The sequence below is a fragment of the Halichoeres trimaculatus genome, unplaced genomic scaffold, assembly GCF_033239565.1.
Source record: "Halichoeres trimaculatus isolate MK-OKI-2021-1 unplaced genomic scaffold, fHalTri1.1 fHalTri1_scaffold_11, whole genome shotgun sequence".
In the NCBI taxonomy this organism is placed as follows: Eukaryota; Metazoa; Chordata; class Actinopteri; order Labriformes; family Labridae; genus Halichoeres; species Halichoeres trimaculatus.
Genome location: NW_027437189.1, coordinates 6,121,031 through 6,135,014, shown reverse-complemented (window position 1 = coordinate 6,135,014; position 13,984 = coordinate 6,121,031). Strand labels below are relative to the sequence as shown.

Below are 13,984 nucleotides of genomic sequence, written 5' to 3'. Positions count from 1 at the left end.
CCTTAACTGCCTGATTGCCACTGTGAAGCTCAGGAATTTCCTTACGCTGACTTTCCTGCACGGCAAAGGCACAGGACTGATTCCTTCCCTGCTGAAACAGCAAATCCTGGAGACAGACAGGAGGTGCGTGCATGCACACAGACACACTGACGCATTTATCAGTCCACACACACACACACACACGCAGCGCAGAGCCTTTCAAGGCCTGCCCACATGAATCTGACTGGTTGATTACTGCTTTCTTTGGATCTGATTCTGTCAGGACTGTCCCTGTAGATCCAGATAAATGCATGGTAACAGTTTATGTCATACTAGGAGGAAAGAACTGTTTTCTGGGGGCATTTTGAAAATTGATGACTGGGTCTTGAGGAAGACAAGACATGAAAAGACGATAAGTAAATAAATAATAAGATCTGACCGAAGAGCGTGCAAATCGTACTTGCATAAATCCCCCTCAAACTCAAAAGTCTTAAATGTACATCAAAGAGCACAGTCATATGTGAAAGACAAAAGAGCCAGAGATGGCTTAATTAAAGAAAGACTCATGTCGTTTCTCCAGCAGCGTGAGAACAGACCAGTGTGCTCTTTGCTTTGATCCAGAATTTAGTTTTACAACCAAAAAATTGCAAATCTGGTTTTACACTTTTCATATTAGCAGCCAAAAATCCCACTCCTTTAAATAGTGTCACGAGCAACCGTAACTTCATTATCGGGCCTTAGTTGAGGGAAGGAAGTATACATTTTCTGGGCTACTTATATTATACATAGTACGGTAAATATAAACCAAAATGTTGCAGCTACCAGTGATCTCCTTTGCCACAAAATTAGTCTTGTGGTCTCTAAAAAGTCGCATGAAATACTACACAAAAGGTGGTGAATGCTGGTCATCATTTAAGTAGGGGAGAACGGGGTTGGTTGTAACAAATTTTACTCTAGTGTTAATTGCTCATGTCAGAAATGTGTTTACTTCTCATTTACCAACTCAATGTAACAAATAGATTGCCATCCCCAACATGGAGCTGATTGCCACAATTTTATTTGAATGGGGACACTTTTTTTTCAATGGATCTCTATATTTCACTCCAAAATGCAAAAACACAGAGAAAAACTAGAAAAGCACTCAGAGTGTGCAGACCTCCACCAAGCATATTGTGATTGTCCTACTTTAATGTTATACTCTCTTTCAGCAGACTGTCTGCTACAGTTTGGTGTTAGTTGTATTTTTGTACAATAATTTGTTGCCTTACAGTGTTGAAAACTATGATGACCCAGTTCATATTTCATATTCCAGATCTTAGTATCCAGAATATTGCCAGGATCTGGATCGTACTCTAACATCTGTCAGAAATTATGGTGACTTTGTCTTGTATTGTTTTGCAAAGCAACCCCACTACTTATCTTGGAGTTATGGTGAAAACAGCCCTATCTCACAATGGTAAAGAATCTTTCAAAAAAGTCCTGGATCCAAACGGTGATCCAGATCACCTCCAGAATTGAATCACTTCTTCCCTATCACATTTTGAACATTTCCTGTAAAATCTATCATGATCTGTTTGTTACTTTTTGAGTTAAGTTGTTTACAGACAAACAGACAAAAACAGACAATTTCTCCAAAAGTAAAACCACCTTGGGGAAGGTGAAAATCTGCGTTTACACAGAAATGCTGAGTAACTAAAAATGCTGTAGTAAGTAAATTTGAAAATTTAGTTGAAATGACGAGTTGAAAAATACACAACTTAAAGCATCTTAACACAAAATGAACAAGAAACATAAACATAAACAGGAAGCATGTGTTTAGACCAGCCTACAATCAACCCCAAAGAAAATATGACGACCAACCTTAACTTGACTTTCTTGCTAGCATCAAGGCTAACAGCTTTGTAACAAGTAGTAAGCTAGCTTACAATCTTAACTACTACTATACCAAAGACCCCCTCCCTGTTTGTCAGCCGGTTTCTTGACGAGGCCATATTTTACTTGACCAAAAACACAAATAAACGGACTCCCACCAAAAAAATCTGATATCGGTCTGCATTCACGCTTTATTGAAATAATTTTCAGCGCGTTACTTTTACACAAAAACACCGCTAAATAAGTCTCTAGTTCTCATCGTGTCTCTTCGTCCTGGCAGACTACCTGCGCGCACTGACTGATACACTAAGATGTGGCTCTGCAGCGGAGGTAGCACCGTTTTACGACACGATGAGAACTAGAGCCCTATTTAGCTGTGTTTTTGTGTGAAAGTAACGTGCTGAAAATTCTCTAAAATAAAGCGTGAATGCAGACTGATATCAGATTTTTTCGGTGGGAGTCCGTTTATTTGTGTTTTTGGTCCAGTAAAAAAATGGCCCCGTCTGAGTGCAGAGGAAACCAGCAGAGGAGCAGGTAGGGGGTGTTTGGTGCGTGCGCCCTGGGCTTCTGCTGCACAAAATCACTGCTGTAGGGGTAATTTCTGCCCTAAACCTTGTGATAGGACTTGTTCCATCCCGGAGTATCACTCTAAGGGTAACAATCTGTTCTGTGTAAAAGCCAAGAAAAAAGATACTGAAGAGCCTAATGCTTACAATTTGACACAAAAAAACACAAATGTCCTCTAGTTCAGCTGTCTTACTCCAGAGAAGACTATATAGGCGAGCTCAGATCCCATTTCTGTAAATTTCCGTTCCACAATTCGAGGCGCCGTTTACACAACAATGTTTTTATCTCCAAAAGAAAGTGGAAAAAACTGTGTTTACACAGAAACGCTGAGGGACTGAAAATGCTGTAGCATGGATACCAGTCCTGTAGTTGGCAACATAATTCTAGAGACACACCCCTCCTCAGACCAGATGAAGTGTAGCCAACTGCTGATAAACAAAACTCAGGAGGTGAGCAGAAGTGGTGCAACAGATGCACATGAAAGGCAGTCAGCAGATTAAGCTGCACAAACACAACACAGTAGTCTGCCATTATAACTGTCGTTGTTGTCCCGTACACACATGTGCAAAGTGGAGTGTGAGGTTTTTGTTTGGCTGCAGCATTTCAGAAAAATTGCACTCTAAGGGGTCGTTTTTTAAGTTTACGCTTTAGGTCGACTGAAACGTCACTGAATTTGGCAAATCTGCATTTTTATTTGAGGCCCCTTACTATTGGAATACACTCCAACAAACTCTAAAGATAACAGCCTTTCCCCTCTTACATAGTTTAAGACCTTGATTGCTGATCACTATTCATCTCTCTGTAACTGTTTTAAATGAATGAATGAATAAATGAAACGTTGTTCCTATATAAACGAGGGGCCAAGCACAACAATACTTTTGTGTTCCATCCTGTAAATGTAAATGTGTAAATGGCCCCTGAGAGACAGTGCCCTCTAGTGGCGAGATTTGGATGGGACAGCCAATCCTGTTTTCCCCTAAGTAACCAACCTGAGATTATTTTTAAAGTATGACTTTGCCTCTGAGGTCAAAAAATGTTTGCCTTTTACTTTAACCCTCTGATATATGAAATATGAAATCCTGTGTCAAGAATTTTTTTTCCTCAATTTATTTTATATTTTTTCTTTCATCATACAGTTTATTGTGTTTTTTCTTTTTAGAAAGTTAGACATGTCCACTCCAGTTGGCTACATGAGCCTGAGCATTCAGCATAAAAAATATTTATTTTTTTGTCATTCCATAAATTATTCTTTCTTTTTTATACTTTGACATTTTTATAACAAATTATCAGATATTTTTACTTTTTATATTTTATAGTTGATATGCTATAAAAACCTAAAAAAACGAAAAAATCAAATATTTTGAAAAGTAAAATAATAATTAAAAACTGTTTTTCTTTTTTCTGTTTTTATTTTCATTTGTTCCTCAAAGAAGACGAAAAAATACTTAAGGAAAAAACATTTGGCACACCATGGCAAACCATTGCATTTAGGAGACTTTGAAATATTTGTCTACTGCTGTGACCAGTATGAGTGGATTTATTATCATGGCCAATGAGGAAAAGATGACAAATTCAACTTTGAAGACTTGAAACAAAAAAAAATTCTGACTTAAAAATGACGGAAAAACTAATCAGATTCTTCGACTCATGAGTTTGGAATTTGTTTAAGTGCTCCAGCCAAAAACATCTCAACTGTCCCCCCCACATCCTCTGAAAACAACCAGCTCTTGTTTATTTGTTGTTCTCAGATCCAAAGAATCATTCGGACATCCAGCTGTGCCACTTCTAATTTGTTGCTCCGGCCTTTCCTCATTCATCGAGTTGCAGAAGAAGCCGGTGAGTGATGTAATGTCCCTCTTTTCCCCAATGAGACAAGGGCAACAATAGGGGGGAGTGCCTCTGTCACATTATTTTCCCCCACCGAGGCACGCCAGCTGCTTACAGTTGCTTAATGGCTACGAGCTGTCACAAGGCATCACAGCCCGCTGCCACACAGGAGCGGCAGATGCTTTAATTGCACAATGACTTGTAGGTTGTCAACAGCAATTATAGCAAGCTTCCACCTGAGGGCACCCAAAGAACACCGTCTACTCACTTCCCCGGGAAAGCCTCAGAAGCAGGCTGGCTGCTACACACAAACCTGGTCTCTGAGTCTCGCTACTGTCCAGACAAGAGCCGCAGACGGATCCCAAGTCTCCTTTTTAGCTTAATGGTTTATCCGTGTGCTGCAATAACCTGAGCAGGACTGTCACACAGCAGACTCTGGACCCCAAAATCATATTTAGAAATAAAATATTTATCCAGCTTTGTCACCTTAGGGCCCGCTGCTCACCGTGCTGCAGCAGGTCGTGGTGTGCAGAGTTTGAGTAATTTTGCTCATTATTAATTCATGCTATTTTTTTTTTTCTTCTCTCTTTTGCGATTCAGGGGAGGCTCGTTTGCCGCTGCCAGTCCTGAGATTATTATCATTAAGAGGATGCAAATAAAACGGTGAGTTCAAAAGCTGAGCTGCAACATGCTTCAGCTTGCATTAGTTTATGTTTACTGTTCTCGTAAAACGCTGCACAATGTGCTGCCCCGTTCTATTAATAGACAGCCCTGAAATTATTATAAGAAGACACATCACAATTCGCCGTTTGCGTCAAATCGAACGGGCAAGAGATGTCCCTGGTTCCCCGTGTTTGTTTTGAGCCATAAGACAAATTATACACACATGTATGAATTCCTTTGGTCAACAGCTGCCATCACAGCATCAGATAAAACAGAGCCAAAGTCTGGGAACCATCAGATGCCTCCAACACTCCCACTCTGTCGTATAAAAAGATCCTAACACACACACTCTCAAACACACACACACTCAAACACACTGATATTCGCGAGCGAGTGCAGCACAGCTACACACAAAAGGCGCACATGCTCACACGCAAAACAGCGCGATGTTCTTTGTATCTGCCAACTGATGCAGATGATAGGGCTGCAGATGAGTGCAGGCTAACCAGAGACGAGAGGGTGCATGTGGCTTCAGAGACAATAGCAGGCCACAGCCTCAGGAGGAGAGTATTCAGCTTCAAGAAGCACGCTGCGATGTCGATGAAGACGAAACTGCAACATTTTCACTTCATTATTCACATTTTTGTAAATGTTTAGAAAGAAATATTTGAAGTTTCTGCTCACAGAGGAGCAACAATGATGCAGAAGCAGCTGGAGAGCGGTGCAGGAATCAGGAGAGGAGCTCTCTTATGCCCTAATTTAAAGTGCATTTTCATCAAAACAGGACTATTTGTTCATAAAGTCCTCTTTGAAACGCAGGTGCTGCATCAAAGGTGTCTTGTGTTTCGCTGTAGTGTCAGCAGGGGGTGTCCGAAATCAGGCGAGCGAAGAAAGCGCCTCTGTGCCGGTTTGAAGCAGCTTACAAGGCACTGCTCCAGTTTTTTAGTCGCTGACATTTTGGAACCAGTGGGTCAGCAAAATGGAGAAGCCGTGGAGATGTATCAAAACCAGCCAGACAGATGATCACAGGATGGTTGTGTGTAATTTATCGTGGCTCTTTGCTCTTTTATGGCGAGTCTGGGACCTGATCATCATTAACATTATTGCACAAGTAGGTTTCAGGTGTTGCTTTGCTCCACTTCTAGAGAAGGGAGTAAAGCCACAGACTTAATATTCTGAATCTAAAGAGCAGAATCTAAAGCCTTTGGGTTCATAAACTGGGGGTGCACTGGTCACAGTTTTCTGGCCGATCACTGATATTTAAAAAGCCTGACCTGCCGATACAGATTTTAATTTTTTTAAGTTTTTATAACTGACAGCATAAACCTTTAATGTTCTGATCTTATTTTATTGAAAATCATTGAACAATACCTGTGAAACAATAAAACCTTTGTGTTTTAACTTAAACAACCATTAAAGTGTCCTGAGTTTTAGGTCTCAGAGCAAAAAGTAACAACATCTGGCTGTCAGACCTTCCTGGAGATATATAACATCAGTTTCATATGTAAGGATGGGCTGATTAGCGATCACCCAAAACTAAGGAAATCACCACCAATCAATCTGTTTCAAGTACGGATGGGTACCTTTCACATTTGAAATGATACCAATGCCCAGTGCCTAGCTTAATGGCACCTATTTTTGTTTCTTTTGTGTGTGTTTATGTGGTAATAAACATACATTTGTTTAAAATAAAAGTTTTTCAATTTTGTTCATTTCCAGCATGGAAAATCACCTTCTCTTACACTTCCTCACAGTCACAAAGATGTGTAGAGGTTCTGAAACATGATACCTTTTGATTTGACGCATATCAGTACCAGATACCACTGATGTAATTCGGTCATTACCCATAAAAGTGCCAAATTCAGTACCCATCCTTGGTTTAAAGAAGTTAAAATTGAGATAGTGTGAAACATTTAGCTGAAAGGACAGAAAACAGACCCTTCTGTTAGGGATGCACCAATATGAAAATTTTGGCCAATACTGATATTGGATATTGGTATTGTTGTTATTGTTATAGCTGATAACTGCTATTTACCGATATCGGTATTGGTGAAAAAAAAAAAAAAAAGGCCAAAAACAATCTGAGATGATGTGTTGATAGAGAGAAAGAGCAGCGCAATCGTGAAAAAAGACAACGGAGGTCATGGAGAGGATCAAAGGATGGAGCGCCTGAGATAAACATGATCAAAAAAGTACATTTGTCTGTTTTTTGGATCAAAACATATCAGATCAAACATAAAAGAAGAGAGTCCACTCTTCTTAGGTAGTTTTGGTGTTTACATAGTCAGAGAAAATAAGCTTATTTGGGTCTTGAAATATTGCTCAAGATGCTCTGAAAATGCTGGCAGCTAATGAGTAAATATCAGCCGATACCGATATGTTAAAAAATGACCATACAGGTTTGATACTGATATTGACACCGATGTATGGTGCATCCCTACTTTCTTTGTGGATTTGCAAAAAAATTTCAATTATATAGCGACTAAATGCCACTCATTTGTCTGCTTTTGACAACAAATCTACATTCTTTTAGCATGAGAAGCAGATTGTACTCAGACAGTGCTGAGAGTATTTAAACAATAGAGCTGGAGCGCAAACCTCTCATCCCAAATCACTCCGAGTAGGGGTGGGAGAAAAAGTAGATATACGACCAAGGATGGGTACTGAATTAGGTACTTTCATAGGTACCGACCAAATTCTGTCAAAAGTCATGTAGAATCAAAAGGTACCATGTTTAGGTACCTAAACGCATCGTTGTTACTGTGACAGAGTGGAGCAGTAGGCGGTTTCCCATGCTGAACATGAACACAGCATTGAAGAATAAATACGTTCAATTGAAAAACTTTGAGATTTTATTATTACACATATAAATATTTTTTACCACATAAACAGTAGTAAAGTCAGTACCGTAGCATTTCAAATGTGAAATGTACCCATCCCTATACACGACATATCAGGATTTTTTGTTTGACAATATCAAAATCAGGATTCTTCTTCTTTCAAATTCAAATTCTTCATTTCAGTCTTTTTTTGTCAACTGAATTGGAAAAAAGTTATCACTTTTCTCCAGCAGAGGGCAAATGTTTCTCTCTGACTCATGTGATGTGCATTTTATGGGAAACTAGAAAAGCACTCAGAAAGCGCAGATCTCCGCCAAGCATATTGTGATTGTCACAACACTTTAGTCCTACTTTAATGTTATACTTCCTTTCAGCAGACTGTCTGCTACAATTTGGTGGTTTGTACGATAATTTGTGTCCTGACAGTGTTGAAAATGATGATGACCCAGTACATATTTCATATTCAAGATCTTAGTATCCAGAATATTGCCAGGATCTGGATCATAATTTTACATCCGTCAGAAATTATGGTGACCTTGTCTTGTATTGTTTCGCAAAGCAATCCGACCATTTATGGTGGAGTTATATACACATATGGTGAAAACAGCCCTATCTCACAATGATAAAGAATCCTTCAAAAACGTGCTAGATCCAGACGGTGATCCGGATCACCTCTAGAATTTAATCACTTCTTCCTTATCCCATTTTTATCATTTCCTGAAAATCGTAGATAAAGAAGAATCACAATTTATATGGAATCAGCATCCCAAAAATCTTAATTGTGTCAAATCATGAGAATAGCATATCATCCCAGCTCTAACTGACTATCATCTCCTGCAGGAAACGCTCTGCAAAAAAAGTTTAACATCACACACACATCAGTACAGGAATATGTTTAATGTCCGCCTCATGTATCAATCCAGCTCTAATCCAAACAAAAGGTCTGTGTATGCGTGCACGTGCACAAGGTGCAAATGTGCGTGCGCAGTCGTCCAGCCATGTCTGTGAAATTGTCAATGATGTCATGATGGAGGAGGGAATCTTGATAGTTAGACAGATAACAATGGGGCTCCACACATACACCTCCACACACACACATACACACACATGCGGCATCATCATCGTCACAGAGGGAGAAAGGCTCATAATTGGACAGAGGTGTCTGTAGATAATGAAGCCAGACCTCACACCTGCCAAACCTTGGGGATTTCACTTGACTGGCCACTTAAATCTTCCTCACTCTGCGGGTCTGGAGGGCAAGAGAGTGAGTAAGAACTAATGGAAAAAAAAGCACGCGCTACAGGGAGGATCCCTGTCAGCACGAGTGTAGTGTGGACCCCATCCCTCCCTCCCACTCCAGCTAACTCAGCCCCCACAGCTCGCTCGGTACGGCACCCACCTCACTTCACTTCACTGTAAATCCTCTGGTGTCAAGGATTTCAGACGGAAATGGGGAAATGCTGCACCAGCTATTTTGTTTCAAACTCTCAAAACACTCGCTTCTCCCGAGTTGTCTTTGGTGACAGCGTTGTGTGTGCGGGAAGCGTATTGTGCCAGCTTTTAGTGGGGTGTCATTCCAGGCGCTGAGAGGGAAATCAGATAGACGCTTCAGTGGAGAAATACTTCTATATGGAAAGTTTACCTGACAGTCATCAGTAAAGGTGTGACACTGTATCAGTGGAAGCAAAAAGCTACACCAATTAGGGATAGAGTTTACGCTGCCAGAGCCTTAACAATTCATGGGAAACAGAACTCCGTCTTCCTTCATGACTTGATCCGTAAATGAGGCTTGGAAATCATTGTCAGTGTGGGTAAAAACAAGGTATGGATGGAGCACAGGTAGAGAAAGTTCTTTTCATTTCTACTCCATGAAGAGGCAGACAGCAGTGAGAGACAGCAGGGGGATATCACTCTTTGTTAGCTTGTCACAAACTCAGCCATGTCAGCTTTTACATACGTGCCTGTGTCTGCTGTCAAAAGGTTGTGGTGGTAAATGGTAAGAATCAATATCTTTGTAGCTCTAACAGACACAAATAGAGACTGGTAGCTTTCCTCGTGGGTTAGCTGTATCCAGATGGCCGTGGTATATCTGTCATATTTTATTCTTTATTCTGCAGATAGCGGATGAAAAGGATAAACACGCGCTTGTCAAAACTCCACTGTCATGTGGAAGTTGTTTTGTGCCGCCGATGCTACTCCGGAGTCGAGCCGTGCATTAATGCTCAGACTTTAGGGGCTACAGCAAGGTTACAGAGAGAACCTCTGTCATTTCACTCAACGCTGGGAAAGATTGAGGCATCCCTGATGGAGAGCTACATGTATACGCTGCAGCAGCTCACACAGCTGGTGTCTGTGTATATACACAGTGCATACAGGCTGGTGGTGATGTAACAGAGACCACCTAAACTCAAGACCTAAGTGTCAAGACCTCCCTCCTGCAAAAAAAACACTTTTATTGAGACCAGTACAATGAGCAGAGCAGAAACAGTCACACTGTATAAACACAGTTCCTTGAAAAGCTGGACCCTTAAAAATAAAAAAAAATAAATAAAAAAAAAAAGACAGAAAATTCAATTTCGCTGTAACTGAGATAACCCCTTTAACAAATCTAAAAAAAAAACTAATAAATAAAAATAAATAAATATTTAAAAAAAAAAGATGCTACACTGTTTTACATTTTATTGATTTTTTTGTATCTAATTTGACCTATTGGCCACTTTTTTAGTAAAAAAAAATAAAAAATCAAAATGTGTTCTTTAAATGAGGAAAATACTTGTTTTGAAAAATATGGTTGTTATTTTTACGAAAGCTTTTTGAAAACTATTGATGATTTTCCTGAAAAGAAGCGTGTTAATGATTTTAGGAGAGCAGCCATTTTGAGAAAGGTCAAATTACAACTTCCGCTGCCTGTGATGAATAGTAATCCCAAAGGGGGTTAAATACATTTTTAATTTAATTGTTTTAAATGTCTTTAAGGAAAACTTTCATTATGTTATTGAGATAGGGGTCTTTGAAACTCATTTGTCAAATATTACACATGAAGCATGACAGGGTTAAAATGTAGAGGATGTAGAACTATTCAAACTCTTCAAATTTTAATGCATTAGCTAAACCAGGGGTGTCCAGACTTTCTCTTAAAAGGGCCATGCTGAATTTCATTAGAATGACCAAGGAGCGCAGACTCTTGCCGACAAATTGGCCTGGCTGATATTTAGCATTTTGAAGCATATTGGCATCAGCCTTTTGGTTATTCCAGTGTCTGATAAGAAATTAAATTAAAGACCGTGCTATTTTGGCTCCATTACAGCCTTGTCTCTCTGTTTACAGTTGCTACTCTGTCTCTAGCATTGTCCCACCCATCTAATTAGTGAAATGTAGAGACATTTTTTTGAAAACTTAACTTACTGTAGAAAACTTCAAGTTTTCATTGAACTTTGTAGGACAGCTGCTGAGCCTGGGAGCTGTTTAGCTAAGTGTTGTAGTTCATGATTTTGACGCCGATATTTTAACTTTTATTGCAGATGAATATCGGCTTCCTTGACTACTGATAATCGGTATAGGTATCGGTATAGATATCGGCTCAGAAACTCTGCTTCTGACCAAGGAAAATGTTCTCCATTAGGGGGCGATATGGGGAAAATATGTCAGGATGTTTTTAAGGCAAGAACAGGATCTGGATTTTGTCAGGATTGTTTGTCATAACCACTTTTTTGACCCACAAATACAGGTACCAGTGGGTACCGAATTAGGTACTTTTATGGGTACCGACCGTATAACGTCTGTTGTATTGCGTACCGATTTGTGTAAAATCAAATGGTACCATGTTTCAGTATCTAAACATATCCTTGTGACTGTGAGGGAGTGGAACAGAAGGCGATTTTTCATGCTGGACATGAACACAGCAATGAAAGTTTATATATTAAGAAATAAATATGTTAAATTGAAAAACTTTGGGATTTTATTATTGAACAAATGTATTTTTATAACCACATAAACACACATAAAAGTAGTAAAAATTGGTACTGTTGAGTTCTGATATTGGTTGCCAGGTACCAGGCATCGTTAAAACAATGTTTTTAAAAATAAATATTACTTGTCCTGCATTCTGGACTATTTCTATGCACCTTTCTTTATCTTTTCGGCTTCATTTAGGCCTGAACCACATGTATATGGATATTTTTTTGATCGGATATCTTTGTCCTTGTTTAAAAAAAAATCTCCGTCCACACCACAGAAATATCTCTGTCCATACGAAGAGACCAAGCTAATAAAGATCGCCTCTGAAGCCTGCAATGCCATGCCTGTCCGATAAGTGGCAGGTTAGCAAAATGTGAAAACCATAGAAGAAGAACGTTATGAGCATGCGCAGTCAAAAACACAGCAACTTGTTGCTAGGCGCTTGACGTCATCGCATCAACACCAGTTCCGTTTAACACCGCTACACGGATCCACTCAACCGGATATTTTTTTTATTTCTTCACTTTTTTATCCGTTTTTAGAAATTTCCGTTTATGTGAGTGAAATCGCTGTGTTCGTGTGGTTGAGAGGCCCAATAGGACAGAAAAATGTGCGTTTAGGAATATATCCATATACGTGTGGTTCAGGCCTTAATTACTTTAATCTTGTCAGGTGTCCTCTGTTTTTTTGATCCCTCACATTTTTACACCATGACAAATCTATTCGTTTGAAACATCAGCTTTAAGAGTTGTTGAGTTTCTGCTGAATGTACGGAGATTTAGATTTATACAAGTATCCTATGCACAGTCAAAATGTAGTTTTGTAGTTTTGATTTCAGGTCACATCATTTAATGTTTTTCTCTCATCTTTAAGTGTAACATAAGACAGATTTAAATGTGCTCAGACCAGACTTTTAGAGATGGCGTGATAAATTCTCATCCTTTCTGCAGAGTTTTTAACTGTAAAAAAATCTGACAAAACTCTAAAAATGATCCTTTTGTCTCTATGGCTGCCATTCAACATTAAAAAGAGCCAAAAACCCAGCCCAGGATAGTAATCTTGGATACTTTCAGTTTAATTTTCTAATGTCCGGGCCAGGTGGGGAGGTAAATGAGCCCAGGTGGCTCGCCTGGCCTGTCATACCCAGGAGAGCAAACCTTGCAATCAACAGCAACAAAAACCTAGCATCCATGGTGATGGATCGTGTCACATGTCCACTGAGTGTTTGCGCTCTAAGTGCTGTGCATACTGAGGCGAGAGCTCACCTCCTGCTCAGCTGTGATAGATCACAGATAGACACACAAAAAAAAAAAGCTGCGTGAGCACTGCCAGTTTGGGGGAAATGTGCTGTAACTGTAGACCCCAGGTTCATCACCATCCCATCTTTTACCAGCTCGAGCTGCCACACGGAGGCACTTTGAGTCGTTGAGCAACATTTGCTGATGTGGATCCTCTTTCCAAACGGCAACGATAAGGCGCGCTGAAGTGCGCCCTGAAATGAAATCACACGGAAACCGAAAGCTTATCAAGATGAAACTGTGCAATAATACAAGAATTATCCATCACCATCCGTCACGTATTTGTTCACAGGAAACAGATTACAAGCATCTTAATTGAAATATTATTTTACCTTCATTTGAATTATTTATGGGGTCAGCGTCTACATTCATACTTCATAGATAAACACAAAGACATAATTTGATGCAAGGATGTGTAGTGTATTTGTGAGTTTTTCTCATATATTATTCAAAGTGTAGCGTCAGAGTCTGGCTTTATGCAGCCATATGAAGGACATCAAACGGCCTGGCTTTGATACAATTTGCTTGAGCTCCACTGGCCAGAGCAGAGCTGTCCGTTGGCCTACCATTGCTAATGAGATCGGGGGGTAAAATTGAGAGTGGTGGGCAGGCTGTCATCCGCTAGGTGATGGTTTTAAGACTAAGCAGTGATACTTCATTAATTAACCTTCACATTCTATGTAGATCTGCTCATCAAGATGCAGTTAATTAAAGAAAGGTCATTCCAAGGGCTGCTGGGAAGCGGCATTATTACAATGGAGGGATGGCACTGCTTTGAGCGAGATAACACAGGGGAGGGGGTTTAGTGGTGGTGGTGGTGGGTGGGGGGGCAGGGAGGAGGCGATCAGCCAGTCACTACAAAAATGGCAGACAACTTGCCAAAGCCGGTGTCTGAATCTCTGACCGCTGGCTGCAGAGAATGTATTTTTTACTTGTTTTGTGTTTTATTCCTCACCTTCTTTTTTTGTATATAGAAAGATG

The 13,984-nt window shown here is 39.9% G+C and overlaps 1 long non-coding RNA gene across 1 annotated transcript; it reads left to right on the top strand.

The window, feature by feature from the left end:
• Window positions 1-4,913, top strand: LOC141798879 (uncharacterized). The gene is made up of 3 exons (XR_012599205.1): window positions 1-123; window positions 4,167-4,254; window positions 4,846-4,913. It is a non-coding gene; the product is annotated as an uncharacterized LOC141798879 (long non-coding RNA).
• The last annotated feature ends 9,071 nt before the right edge of the window (window positions 4,914-13,984 follow it).